Below are 14,764 nucleotides of genomic sequence, written 5' to 3'. Positions count from 1 at the left end.
AGTGCAAGAATGCCCTTTTCTCAAAAGCAGAGTGTTTTTCTTGTATGGCAAAGTAGGTTTCAATTAAACTTCCTAAAGGGAGTTGAATCACATAAAATTTTAAATGCTAGCATCAAGTGTTTATTCAGGGTAAGAACACCACTCTTGTGGTCTTCTGGCCATACACAGTGCAAATAGCTTTCACTCCTGTTCCCAGCAATTACAGTGTATTGGACTGAAGAGAAGCTCCTGTTTTACTTAGTTACCAATACTAAGTTGAACTAGATATGCCCCGTTTGTGTAGAGGCACAGTTCATTTGTTTTGAGCTAAACCACTATACTGGCACTATCGGAACACAGTAGAGTGCAAGAATGCCCTTATCTCAAAAGCAGAGTGTTTTTCTTGTACGGCAAACATTGGTTCAATTAAAATTACTAAACGGAGTTGAATCACATTCAGTTTCAAATGCTATCAACAAGGGTTAATTCAGGGTAAGTACACACTGTTGTGCTATTCTCGCCGTACACAGTGAAAATGGCTTTCGCTTCTGTTCCAAGCAATACAGTGTATTGGACTGAAGAGAAGCTCCTTTTTTACTTAGTTTCCAATACTGAGTTGAACTAGATATGCCCCGTTTGTGTAGAAAACACAGTTCTTTTGTTTTGAGCTAAATCACTGTACTGGCCCTATTGGAAACACAGTAGAGTATAAGAATGCCCTTTTCTCAAAAGCAGAGTGTTTTTCTTGTATGGCAAACAAGGGTAAAATTAATCTTACTAAACAGAGTTGAATCACATTCAGTTTCCACTGCTAGCAACAAGTGTTAATTCAGGGTAAGTACACTACTGTTGTGCTATTCTGGCCATACACAGTGAAAATGGCATTCACGTCTGTTCCCAGCAAGTACACTGTATTGGACTGAAGAGAAGCTCCTGTTTTACATAATTTCCAATACAGACTTGAACTAGATATGCTCCGTTTCTGTAGGAAGCACAGTTCTTTTCTTTTGAGCTAACTAATTGTATGGACCTTATAGGAAACACAGTAGAGTGCAAGAATGCCCTTATCTCAAAAGCAGAGTGTTTTTCTTGTATGGCAAACTAGGGTTCAATTAAACTTCATAAACGCAGTAGAATCACATTCAGTTTCAAGTGCTTTTAGCAAGTGTTAATTCAGGGTAAGAACACCACTCTTGTGCGGTTCTGGCCATACACAGTACAAGTTACATTCGTGCCTGTTCTGAGTAACTACACTGTATTGAACTGAATAGAAGCTCCTGTTTTACTGAGTTTCCAATACTGAGTTGAACTAGATATGCCCCGTTTGTGGAGGAAGCACAGTTCATTTGTTCTGAGATAGCTCACTGTACTGGCCATATAGGAATCACAGTAGAGTGCAAGAATGCCCTTTTCTCAAAAGCAGAGTGTTTTTCTTGTATGGCAAACTACGGTTCAATTAAACTTCCTCAAGGAATTTGAATCACATTCAGTTTCAAGTGCTAGCAGCAAGTGTTAATTCAGTGTAAGAACACCACTCTTGTGCTATTCTGGGCATAGACAGTGCAAATTGCATTCGTGCCTGTTCCGAGCAACTACACTGTATTGGACTGAATTGAGGCTACTGTTTTACTGAGTTTCCCATACTGAGTTGAACTAGATATGCCCCGTTTGTGGAGGAAGCACAGTTCTTTTATTTTGAGCTAGCTCACTGTACTGGCCCTATAGGTATCACAGTAGAGTGCAAGAATGCCCTTTTCTCAAAAGCAGAGTGTTTTTCTTGTATGGCAAACCAGGGTTCAATTAAACTTCATAAACGGAGTGGGATCACATTCAGTTTCAAGTGCAAGGAGCAAGTGTTAATTCAGGGTAAGTACAGCACTGTTGTGCTATTCTGACCATAAACAGTGCAAATAGCATTCACGCCTGTTCCCAGCAAGTACAGTGTATTGGACTGAATAGAAGCTCCTGTTTTACTTAGTTTCCAATATTGAGTTGAACTAGATATGCCCCGTTGGTGTAGGAAGCACCGTTCTTTTGTTTTTAACTACCTCACTGTACTGGCTTTATAGGAAACACAGTAGAGTGCAAGAATGCCCTTTTCTCAAAAGCAGACTGTTTTTCTTGTATGGCAAACTAGGGTTCAATTAAACTTGCTAAACGGAGTTGAATCACATTCAGTTTCAACTGCTATCAACAAGTGTTAATTCAGGGTAAGTACACCACTGTTTTTTCTATTCTGGCCATTCACAGTACAAATTACATTCATGCCTGTTCTGAGTAACTACACTGTATTGAACTGAATAGAAGCTCCTGTTTTACTGAGTTTCCAATACTGAGTTGAACTAGATATGCCCCGTTTGTGGGGGAAGCACAGTTCATTTGTTCTGAGATAGCTCACTGTACTGGCCCTATAGGAATCACAGTAGAGTGCAAGAATGCCCTTTTCTCAAAAGCAGAGTGTTTCTCTTGCATGGCAAACTAGGGTTCAATTAAACTTCTTAAACGGAGTTGAATCACATTCAGTTTCAAGTGCTAGCAGCAAGTGTTAATTCAGGGTAAGAACACCACTCTTGTGCTATTCTGGCCATACACAGTGCAAATTACATTCGCGACTGTTCCCAGCAACTACACTGTATTGGACTGATGAGAAGCTCCTGTTTTACTTACTTTCCAATACTGAGTTGAACTAGATATGCCCCATTTTTGTAGGAAGCACAATTATTTTGTTTTGAGCCAGATCACTGTACTGGAAATCGAAAACACTGTAGAGTGCAAGAATGCTCTTTTCTCAAAAGCAGAGTGTTTTTCTTGTATGGCAAACAAGGGTTCAATTAAAATTATTAAACGGAGTTGAATCACTTTCAGTTTCAACTGTTATCAACAAGTGTTAATTCAGGCTAAGTACACAACTGTTGTGCTATTCTGGCCATACACAGTGAAAATGGCATTCGAGTCTGTTCCCAGCAAGTACAGTGCATTGGACTGAAGAGAAGCTCCTGTTTTACATAATTTCCAATATGGTGTTGAAGTAGATATAACCCGTTTGTGTAGGAAGCACAGTTCTTTTGTTTTGAGCTAACTCATTGTACGGGCCCTATAGGAAACACATTAGAGTGCAAGAATGCCCGTATCTCAAAAGCAGAGTGTTTTTTTTGTATGACAAACCAGGGTTCAATTAAACTTCCTAAACGGAGTTGAATCACATTCAGTTTCAAGTGCTAGCAGCAAGTGTTAATTCAGGTTAAGAACACCACTCTTGTGCGATTCTGGCCATACACAATAAAAATTACATACGTGCCTGTTCTGAGTAACTACACTGTATTGAACTGAATAGAAGCTCCTGTTTTACATAATTTCCAATATGGTGTTGAAGTAGATATACCCCGTTTGTGGAAGAAGCACAGTTCTTTTGTTTAGAGCTAGCTCACTGTACTGGCCCTATAAGAATCAAAGTAGAGTGCAAGAATGCCCTTTACTCAAAAGCAGAGTGTTTTTCTTGTATGGCAAACTAGGGTTCAATTAAACTTTCTAAACGGAGTTGAATCACATTCAGGTTCAAGTGCTAGCAGCAAGTGTTAATTCAGGGTAAGAACACCACTCTTGTGTGATTCTTGCCATACACAGTGCAAATTACATTCCCGCCTGTTCTGAGCAACTACAGTGTATTGGACTGAATAGAAGGTCCTGTTTTACTGAGTTTCCAATACTGAGTTGAACTAGATATGTCCTATTTGTGGAGGAAGCACAGTTCTTTTGTTTTGAGCTAGCTCACTGTTCTGGCCCTATAGGAATCACAGTAGAGTGCAAGAATGCCCTTTTCTCAAAGGCAGAGTGTTTTTCTTGTATGGCAAACTAGGGTTCAAATAAACTTCCTAAACGGAATGGGATCACATTCAGTTTCAAGTGCAAGCAGCAAGTGTTAATTCAGGGTAAGTACACAACTCTTGTGCTATTCTGGCCATATACAGTGCAAATAGCATTCGAGCCTGTTCCCAGGAAGTACAGTGTATTGGACTGAAGAGAAGCTCCTGTTTTACTTAGTTTCCAATACTGAGTTGAAGTAGATATGCCTCGTTTGTGTTGGAAGCACAGTTCTTTTGTTTTGAGCTAGCTAACTGTACTGGCCCTATCAAAACACAGTACAGTGCATGAATGCCCTTTTCTCAAAATCACAGTGTTGTTCTGTTATGGCAAACTCGGGTTCAATTAAACTTCCTAAACGGAGTTGAATCACATTCAGTTTCAAGTGCTAGCAGCAAGTGTTAATTCAGGGTAAGAACACCACTCTTGTACTATTCTGGCCATACACAGTGCAAGTAGCTTTCGCAGCTGTTCCCATCAAGTACAGTGTATTGGACTGAAGAGAAGCTCGTGTTTTACTTAGTTTCCAATACTGAGTTGAAGTAGATATACCTTGTTTGTGTTGGAAGCACAGTTCTTTTGTTTTGAGCTAGCTCACTGTACCTGCCCTATCAAAACACAGTACAGTGCAAGAATGCCCTTTTCTCAAAATCACAGTGTTGTTCTTGTATGGCAAACTCGGGTTCAATTAAACTTCCTAAACGGAGTTGAATCACATTCAGTTTCAAGTGCTAGCAGCAAGTGTTAATTCAGGGTAAGAACACCACTCTTGTACTATTCTGGCCATACACAGTGCAAGCAGCTTTCGCACCTGTTCCCATCAAGTACAGTGTATTGGACTGAACAGAAGCTAGTGATTTACTTAGTTTCCAATACTGAGTTGAACTAGATATGCCTCGTTTGTGTAGGAAGCATAGTTCTTTTGTTTTGAGCTGCCTCACTCTACTGGCCCTATAGGAAACACAGTAGAGTGTAAGAATGCCCTTTTATAAAAATCTGAGTGTTTTTCTTTTATGGAAAAATAGAGTTCAATTAAACTTCCTAAACGGAGTTGAATCACTTTCAGATTCAAGTGCTAGCAGTAAGTGTTAATTCAGGGTAAGACCACAACTGTTGTGCTATTCTGGCCATAAACAGTGCAAATAGCATTCGAGCCTGTTCCCAGCAAGTACAGTGTATTGGACTGAAGAGAAGCTCCTGTTTTACTTAGTTTCCATTATTGAGTTGAACTAGATATGCCCCGTTCGTGTAGGAAGCACAGTTCTTTTGTTTTTAGCCACCTCACTCACTGGCATTATAGGAAACACAGTTGATTGCAAGAATGCCCTTTTCTCAAATGCAGAGTGTTTTTCTTGGATGGCAAATTAGGGTTCAATTAAACTTCCTAAACGGAGTTGAATCACATTCAGTTTCAAGTGCTAGCACCAAGTGATAATTCAGGGTAAGAACACGACTCTTGTGCTATTCGGGCCATACACAGTGCAAATAGCATTCACTTCTCTTCCCAGCATGTACAGTGTTTGCACTGAAGAGAAGCTCCCGTTTTACTTAGTTTCCAATTCTGAGTTGTACTAGATATGCCCCGTTTGTGTCGGAAGCACTGTTCTTTTGTTTTGAGCTACCACACTCTACTGGCTTTATAGGAAACACAGTTGAGTGCAAGAATGCCCTTTTCTCAAAAACAGAGTGTTTTTCTTGGATGGCAAATTAGGGTTCAATTAAACTTCCTAAACGGAGTTGAATCACATTCAGTTTCAAGTGCTAGGAGCAACTGTTAATTCAGGGTAAGAACACCACTCTTGTGCTATTCTGGGCATAGACAGTGCAAATAGCATTCGTGCCTGTTCTGAGCAAATACACTGTATTGGACTGAATTGAGGCTACTGTTTTACTGAGTTTCCAATACTGAGTTGAACTAGATATGCCCCGTTTGTGTAGGAAGCACAGTTTTTTGTTTTGATCTTGCTCACTGTTGTGGCCCTATAGTAAACACATTAGAGTGCAAGAATGCTCTTTTCTCAAAAGCAGAGTATTTTTCTTATATAGCAAACTAGGGTTTAATTAAACTTCATAAAGGGAGTTGAATCACATTCAGTTTCATGTTCTAGCATCAAGTGTTAATTCAGGGTAAGTACACCACTCTTGTGCTATTTGGCCCTACACAGTGCAAATAGCATTCATGTCTATTCCCAGCAAATATAGTCGATTGGACTGAAGAGAAGCTCCTGTTTCACTTAGTTTCCAATTCTGAGTTGAACTTGATATGCCCCGTTTGTGTAGGAAGCATAGTTCTTTTGTTTTGAGCTAGCACACTATACTGGCCCTTTATTAAACACATTAAACTGCAAGAATGCCCTTTTCTGAAAAGCAGAGTTTTTTATTGTATGGCAAATTAGGGTTTAATTAAACTTCCCAAAGGGAGTTGAATCACATTCAGTTTAAAATCTAGCAGCAAGTGATAATTCAGGGTAAGAATACCACTCTTGTGCTATTTTGGACATACAGGGTGCAAATAGCATTTGAGTCTGTTCCCAGCAAGTACAATGTATTGGACAGAAGAGAAGCTCCTGTTTTACTTAGTTTCCAATATGAGTTGAACTAGATATGCCCAGTTTGTGGAGGAAGCACAGTTCTTCTGTTTTGAGCTAGCTCACTGTACTGGCCCTATAGGAAACACATTAGACTGCAAGAATGCCCCTTTCTCAAAAGCAGAGTGTTTTGCTTCATTGGCAAACTAGGGTTCAATTAAACTTCCTAAACGGAGTTGAATCACATTCACTTTCAAGTGCTAGCAGCAAGTGTTAATTCAGGGTAAGGACACAACTCTTGTGCTCTCCCGGCCCTACACAGTAAAATAGCATTTGCGTCTGTTCCCAGCAAGAACAGTGTTGTGGACTGAAGAGAAGCTCCTGTTTTACTTACTTTCCAATACTGAGTTGAAATAGATATGTCCGGTTTGTGTAGGAGGCACAGTACTTTTGTTTTGAGCTACCTCACTGTACCTGCCCTATAGGAAAAACATTATATTGCAAGAATGCCCTTTTCAAAAAGCAGAGTATTTTTCTTGTATGGCAAACTAGGGTTCAATTAAACTTCCTAAACGGAGTTGAATCACATTCACTTTCAAGTGCTAGCAGCAACTGTTAATTCAGGGTAAGTACACCACTCTTGTGCTATTCTGGCCATACACAGTGCAAATAGCATTCGCCTGTGTTTCCAGCAAGTACAGTGTATTGGACTGAAGAGAAGCTCCTGTTTTACTTAATTTCCTATACTGAGTTGAAGTACATATGCCAACTTTTTGTAGGAAGCACAGTTCTTTTGTTTTGATCTAGCTCACTATACTGGCCCTATAGGAAACAGAGTAAAGTACAAGAATGCCCTTTTCTCAAAAGCAGAGTGTTTTTCTTGTATGGCAAACTAGGGTTCAATTAAACTTCCTAAACGGAGTTGAATCACATTCAGTTTCAAGTGCTAGCAGCAAGTGTTAACTCAGAGTAAATATATGACTGTTTGGCTAATCTGGCCAAACACAGTGCAAATAGCATTCGTGACTGTTCCTAGCAAGTCAAGTGTATTGGACTGAAGAGAAGCTCCTGTTTCACTTAGTTTCCAATACTGAGTTGAACTAGATATGCCCCGTTTGTGTAGGAAGCTCATTTCTTTTGTTTTGAGCTAGCACACTGTACTGGCCCCATATTAAACACATTAAACTGCAAGAATGCCCTTTTCTGAAAAGCAGAGTGTTTTTCTTGTATGGCAAATTAGGTTTCAATTAAACTTCCTAAAGGGAGTTGTTCATAATTCAGTTTAAAATCGAGCCCCAAGTGATAATTCAGGGTAAGAACACCACTCTTCTGCTATTCTGGCCATACAAGGTACAAATAGCATTCGAGTCTGTTCCCAGCAAGTACAATGTATGGGACTGAAGAGAAGCTCCTGTTTTACTTAGTTTCCAATACTGAGTTGAACTAGATATGCCTCGTTTTTGGAGGAAGAACAGTTCTTTTGTTTTGAGCTAGCTCACTGTACTGGACCTATTGGAAACAGATTAGAGTGTAAGAATGCCCTTTTCTCAAAAGCAGAGTTGCTGGAAACAGACGATAATGCTATTTGCACTGTGTATGGCCAGAATAGCACAACAGTGGTGTACTTACCCTGAATTAACACTTGATGCTAGCACTTGAAAGTGAATGTGATTCAACTCGGTTTAGTAAGTTTAATTTAACCCTACTTTGGCATTCAAGAAAAACACTCTGCTTTTCTGAAAAGGGCATTCGTGCACTCTACTGTGTTTCCTATAGGGCCAGTACAGTGAGCTAGCTCTAAACAGTAGAACTGTACTTCCTACACAAACGGGACATATCTAGTTCAACGAGTATTGGAAACTAAGTAAAACAGGATGTTCTCGTCAGTCCAATACACTGTAAATGCTGGGAACAGCCGCGAAATCTATTTGCACTGTGATTAGCCAGAATAGCACAAGAGTGTTGTTTTTACCCTGAATTAACACTTGCTGCTAGAAATTGAAACTGAACGTGATTCAACTCCATTTAAAAAGTTTAATTGAACACTAGTTTTCCAAAGAAGAAAAACACTCTGCTTTTGAGGAAAGGGCATTCTTGCACTCTACTGTGTTTCCTATACGGCCAGTACAATAAGGTAGCTAAAAAAAAAAGACCCTTGCTTCCTGCACAAACGGGGCATATCTAGTTCAACTCAGTTTTGGAAACTAAGTGAAACAGGAGCTTCTCCTCATTCCAATACACTTGACTTGCTAGGAACAGGCTCGAATGCTATTTACACTGTGTATGTCCAGATTAGCAAAACAGTGGTATACTTACCCTGAATTAACACTTGCTGCTAGCACTTGAAACTGAATGTGATTCAACTCCGTTTAGGAAGTTTAATTGAACCCTAGTTTGCCATACAAGAAAAACACTCTGCTTTTGAGAAAATTTCATTCGTGCACCCTACCTGTATCCAATAGGGCCAGTAGAGTGAGCTAGCTCAAAACAAAAGAACTGTGCTTCCTACACAAACGGGGCATATCTAGTTCAACTCAGTATGGGAAACTAAGTAAAACAGGAGCTACTCATCAGTCCAATACACTATACTTGTTTAGGACAGACGTGAATGCTATTTGCACTGTGTAGGGCCAGAAGAGCACAAGAGTGGTGTTCTTACCCTGAATCATTACTTGCTGCTAGATTTTAAACTGAATGTGATTCAACTCCCTTTAGGAACTTTAATTGAACCCTAGTTTGCCATTCGAGAAAAACACTCTGTTTTTGAGAAAAGGGCATTCTGGCAGTTTAATGTGTTTAATATAGGGCCAGTACAGTGTGCTAGCTCAAAAAAAAAGAAATGTGCTTCCTACACAAACGGGGCATATCTAGTTCAACTCATTATTGGAAACTATGTAAAACAGGATCTTCTCTTTAGTCCAATACACTGTACTTGCTGGGAATAGGCGTGAAATCTATTTGCACTGTAATTGGCCAGAATATCATATGAGTGGTATTCTTACCCTGAATTAACACTTGCTGATAGAACTTGAAACTGAATGTGATTCAACTCCGTTTAGGAATTTAATTGCACCCTAGAATGCCATACAATAAAAACACTCTGCTTTTGAGAAAAGGGCATTCTTGCACTCTACTGTGTTTCCTATAGGTCCAGTACAGTGAGCTAGCTCAAAACAAAAGAACTGTGCTTCCTAAACGAACGGGGCATACCAAGTTCAACTCAGTACTGGAAACTAAGTAAAACAGGAGATTCTCTTCAGTCCACTACACTGTACTTTCTGGGAACAGACGTGAAAACTATTTGCACTGTGATTGGCAAGAATAGCACAACAGTGTTGTACTTTCCCTGAATTAATACTTGCTGCTAGAACTTGAAACTAAATGTGGTAAAACTCGGTTTAGGAAGTTTAATTGATCCGTAGTTTGCCATAAAGGAAAAACACTCTGCTTTGAGAAAAGGGCATTCTTGCACTCTACTGTGTTTCCTGTTTGGCCAGTACAGTGAAGTAGCTCAAAAAAAAAAAGAATTGTGCTTCCTACAAAAAGGGACATATCTAGTTCAACTCAGTATTGGAAACTAAGTAAAACAGGAGGTTCTCTTCATTCCAATACACTGTATTTGCTGGGACCACATGCGAATGCTATTTGGACTGTGTATGGCAAGAATAGCACAACAGTGGTGTACTTACCCTGATTTAACACTTGCTGCTAGAACTTTAAACTCAGTGTGATTCAACTCCGTATTGGAAGTTTAATTGAACCCTAGTTTGCCATACAAGAAAAACACTCTGCTTTTGAGAAAAGGGCATTCTTGCACTCTACTGTGTTTCCTATAGGGCCAGTACAGTGAGGTTGCTCAAAACAAAAGAACTGTGCTTCCTAAACAAACGGGGCATATCTATTTCAACTTAGGATTGGAAACTAAGTAAAACAGGAGCTTCTCTTCCGTCTAATACAATGTTCTTGTTGGGAACAGACACGAAATCTATTTGCACTGTGATTGGCCAGAATAGCACAACAGTGGTGTACTTACTCTGAATTAACACTTGCTGCTAGTACTTGAAACTGAATGTGAATCAACTCCGTTTAGGAACTTTAATTGATCTGTAGTTTGCCATAAAAGAAAAACACTCTGCTTTTGAGAAAAGGGCATTCTTGCACTCTACTGTGTTTCCTGTAGGGCCAGTACAGTGAAGGTAGCTCAAAACAAAAGAACTGTACTTCCTACATAAACGGTACATATCTAGTTCAACTCAGTATTGGAAACTAAGTAAAACAGGAGCTTCTCTTCAGTCCAATACACTGTACTTGCTGGGAACAGACACAAATGCTATATGTACTGTGTATGGCCAGAATAGCACAAGACTGTTGTTCTTAACATGAATTAACACTTGCTGATACCACTTGAACCTGAATGTGATTCAACTCCTTTAGGAAGTTTAATTGAACCCTAGATTGCCATACAAGAAAAACACTCTACTTTTGAGAAAAGGGCATTCTTGAACTCTACTATGTTTCCTATATGGCCAGTACAGGGAGCTAGCAAAAAAAAAAAAAAGAAAAAGAAAAAAAAAGAACTGTGCTTTCTACAAAATGGGGCTTATCTCGTTAAACTCAGTATTGGAAATAAGTAAAAGAGGAGCTTCTCTTCAATCCAATACAATGTACTTGCTGGGAACAGATGTGAAATCTACTTGCCATACAAGAAAAACACTCTGCTCTTTAGAAAACACCTTCTTGCACTCTACTCTGTTTCCAATATGTTCAGAAGAGTAGCTAGTTCAAAAAAAAAAAAAACTGTGCTTCCTACACAAACGGGGCATATCTAGTTCAACTCAGTATCGAAACTAGGTAAAACAGGAGCTTCTCTTCATTCCAATACACTGTACTTGCTGGGAACAGACGGGAATGTTATTTTACTGTGTAGGGCCTGAATAGCACAACAGTGGTGTTCTTACCCTGAATTAACACTTGCTGCTAGCACTTGAAACTGAATGTGATTCAACTCCGGTTAGGAAGTTTAATTGAACCCTAGAGTGCCATACAAGAAAAACACTCTGCTTTTGTGGAAAGGGCATTCTTGCACTGTACTGTGTTTCCAAAAGGCCAGTACAGTGAGGTAGCTCAAAACAAAGATCTGTGCTTCCTACACAAACGGGGCATATCTAGTTCAACTCAGTATTGGAAATTAAGTAAAACAGGAGCTTCTCCTCTGTCCAATACACTGTATTTACTAGGAACAGACGGGAAATCTATTTCCCCTGTTTATGGCCAGAATAGCACCAGTGTGGTATTCTTACCCTGAATTAAGACTTGCTCTTAGCACTTGAAACTGAATGTGATTCAACTACGTTTAAGAAGTTTAATTGAAGCCTAGTTAGCCATACAACAAAAACACTCTGCTTATGAGAAAACGTCATTCTTGCACTCTACTGTGTTTCCGATAAGGCCAGTACAGTGAGCTAGCTCAAAACAAAAGAACTGTGCTTCCTCCTCAAACGGAGCATATCTAGTTCAACTCAGTATTGGAAACAATATAAAACAGGAGCTTCTCTTCGTCCAACACTTTCTTGCTGTGATGGGATGCGAAAGCTATTTGTAGTGTGTAGGGCCAGAATAGCACAATAGTGGTGTGCTTACCCTGAATTAACACTTGCTGCTAGCACTTGAAACTGAATGTGATTCAACTCCGTTTAGGAAGTTTCATAGACCCCTAGTTTGCCAAAAAAGAAAAACACTATGCTTTTGAGAAAAGGGCATTCTTGCAATCTACTGTCTTTCCTATAGGGCCAGTACAGTGAGCTAGATCAAAACAAAAGAAATGTGCTTCCTACACAAACGGGCGTTTCAAGTTCAACTCAGTATTGGAAACTAAGTAAAACATTAGCTTCTCTTCAGTCCAATACACTGTACTTGCTGGGAACAGGCGAGAATTGTATTTGTACTGTGTATGGCCAGAATAGCACAAGAGTTGTGTTCCTATCCTGAATTCACACTTGCTGCTAGCACTTGAAACTGTATGTGATTCAACTCCATTTAGGAAGTTTAATTGAACCCTAGTTTGCAATACAAGGAAAACAATCTGCTTTTGTGAAAACGGTAATCTTGCACTCTTCTGTGGTTCCTATAAATCAAGTACAGTGAGCTATCTGAAAACAAAAGAACTGTGCTTGCTCCAAAAACGGGGCATATCTAGTTCAACTGAGTATTCGAAACTAAGTAAAACAGGAGCTTCTCTTCAGTCCAATACACTGTACTTGCTGGGAACAGACGTGAATTCTATTTTACTGAGTAGGGCCAAAATAGCAAAAGAGTGCTATTCTTTCCCTGAATTAACACTTGCTGCTAGCACTTGAAACTGAATGTGATTCAACTACGTTTAGGAAGATTAATTGAGCCCTAGATAGCGATAAAAGAAAAACACTCTGCTTTTGAGAAAACGGCATTCTTGCATTCTACTGTGATTCCTGTATGGCCAATACAGTGAGCTAGCTCAAAACAAAAGAACTGTGATTCCTACATAAACGGGGTATATCTAGTTCAACTCACTATTGGAAAGTAAGTAAAACAGGAGCTTCTCTTCAGTCCAATACACAGTACTCGCTGGGAACCGACGTGAATGCTATTGGCACTGTGTATGGCCAGAATAGCACAAGAGTGGTGTTCTGAACCTGAATTAACACTTGCTGCTACCACTTGAAACTGAATGTGAATCATCCTCATTTAGCAAGTTTAATTGAACCCTAGTTTGCCCTACAAGAAACAAAATGTCCTTTTGAGAAAAGGGCATTCTTGCACTCTTCTGTGTTTCCTATAGGGCCAGCACAGTGAGCTAGCTCAAAAGAAAAGAACTGTGTTTCCTCCCCAAACGGGGCAGATCTAGTTCAACTCAGTATTGGAAACTAAGTAAAACAGGAGCTTCTCCTCAGTCCAATACACTTACTTGCTGGGAACAGACGCGAATGTGATTTGCACTGTGTATGGCCAGAATAGCACAAGACTGGTGTTATTTCACGCAAGTAACACTTGCTGCTACCACTTGAAACTGAATGTGATTCAACTCCGTTTAGGAAGTTTAATTGAAACCTAGCTTGCCATAAAAGAAAAACATTCTACTTTTGAGAAAAGGGCATTCTTGCAATCTACTGTGGTTCCTATTGGCCAATAAAGTGAGCTACCTCAAAACAAAAGAAGTGTGCTTCTGACACAAACGGGGCATATCTAGATCAACTCAGTATTGGAAAATAAGTCAATCCGGAGCTTGTCTTAAATACAAGACACTGTACTTCCTGGGAACAGACGGGAATGCTATTTGTACTGTGTATGGCCAGCATAGCACAAGAGTTGTGTTCTTACACTAAATTAACACTTGCTGCTATCATTTGATACTGAGTGTGATTCAACTGCGTTTAGAAAGATAAATTGAACCCCAGTTTGCCATACTAGAAAAACACTGTGCTTTTGTGAAAAGGGCAATCTTGCACTCTTCTGTGTTTCCTATAGGGCCAGTAGAGTGAGCTAGCTCAAAACAAAAGCACTGTGCTTCCTCCTCAAACGGACCATACCTAGTTCAACTCAGTATTGGAAACAATGTAAAACAGGAGCTTCTTTCAGTCCAACACTTTCTTGCTGTGAACAGACGCGAATGGTATTTGTTCTGTGTAGGACCAGAATAGCACAATAGTGGTGTGCTTACAATGAATTAACATTTGCTGCTAGCACTTGAAACTGAATGTGATTCAACTCCGTTTAGGAAGTTTCATAGACCCCTAGTTTGCCAAAAAAGAAAAACAATCTGCTTTTGAGAAAAGGGCATTTTTGCACTCTACTGTCTTTCCTTTAGGGCCAGTACAGTGAGCTAGCTCAAAACAAAAGAACTGTGTTTCCTACACAAACGGGGCATATCTAGTTCAACTCAGTATTGGAAACTGAGTAAAACAGCAGCTTCTCTTCAGTCCAATGCACTGAACTTGCTGGGGACAGAACTGAATGCTATTTTACTGTGTAGGGCCTGAATAGCAAAGAGTGGTGTTCTTACCCTGAATTAACACTTGCTGCAAGCACTTCAAACTGATTGTGATTCAACTCCGTTTAGGAAGTTTAATTGAACCCTATATTCCCATACAAGGAAAACACCCTGCTTTTGAGGAAAGGGCATTCTTGCAGTTTAATGTGTTTCCTATTGGGCCAGTACAGTGAGATAGCTCAAAACAAAAGAAATGTGCTTCTTCCACAAACGGGGCATATCTAGTTCAACTCAGTATTGGAAACTAAGTAAAACAGGAGCTTCTCTACAGTCCAATACACTGTACTTGCTGGGAACAGACATGAAGGCTATTTTACTGTGTAGGGCCTGAATAACAAAAGAGTGGTGCTCATACCCTGAATTAACACTT

The sequence above is a fragment of the Peromyscus maniculatus genome, chromosome 18 (assembly GCF_049852395.1).
Source record: "Peromyscus maniculatus bairdii isolate BWxNUB_F1_BW_parent chromosome 18, HU_Pman_BW_mat_3.1, whole genome shotgun sequence".
NCBI lineage: Eukaryota > Metazoa > Chordata > Mammalia > Rodentia > Cricetidae > Peromyscus > Peromyscus maniculatus.
This window is presented reverse-complemented; position numbering follows the sequence as displayed.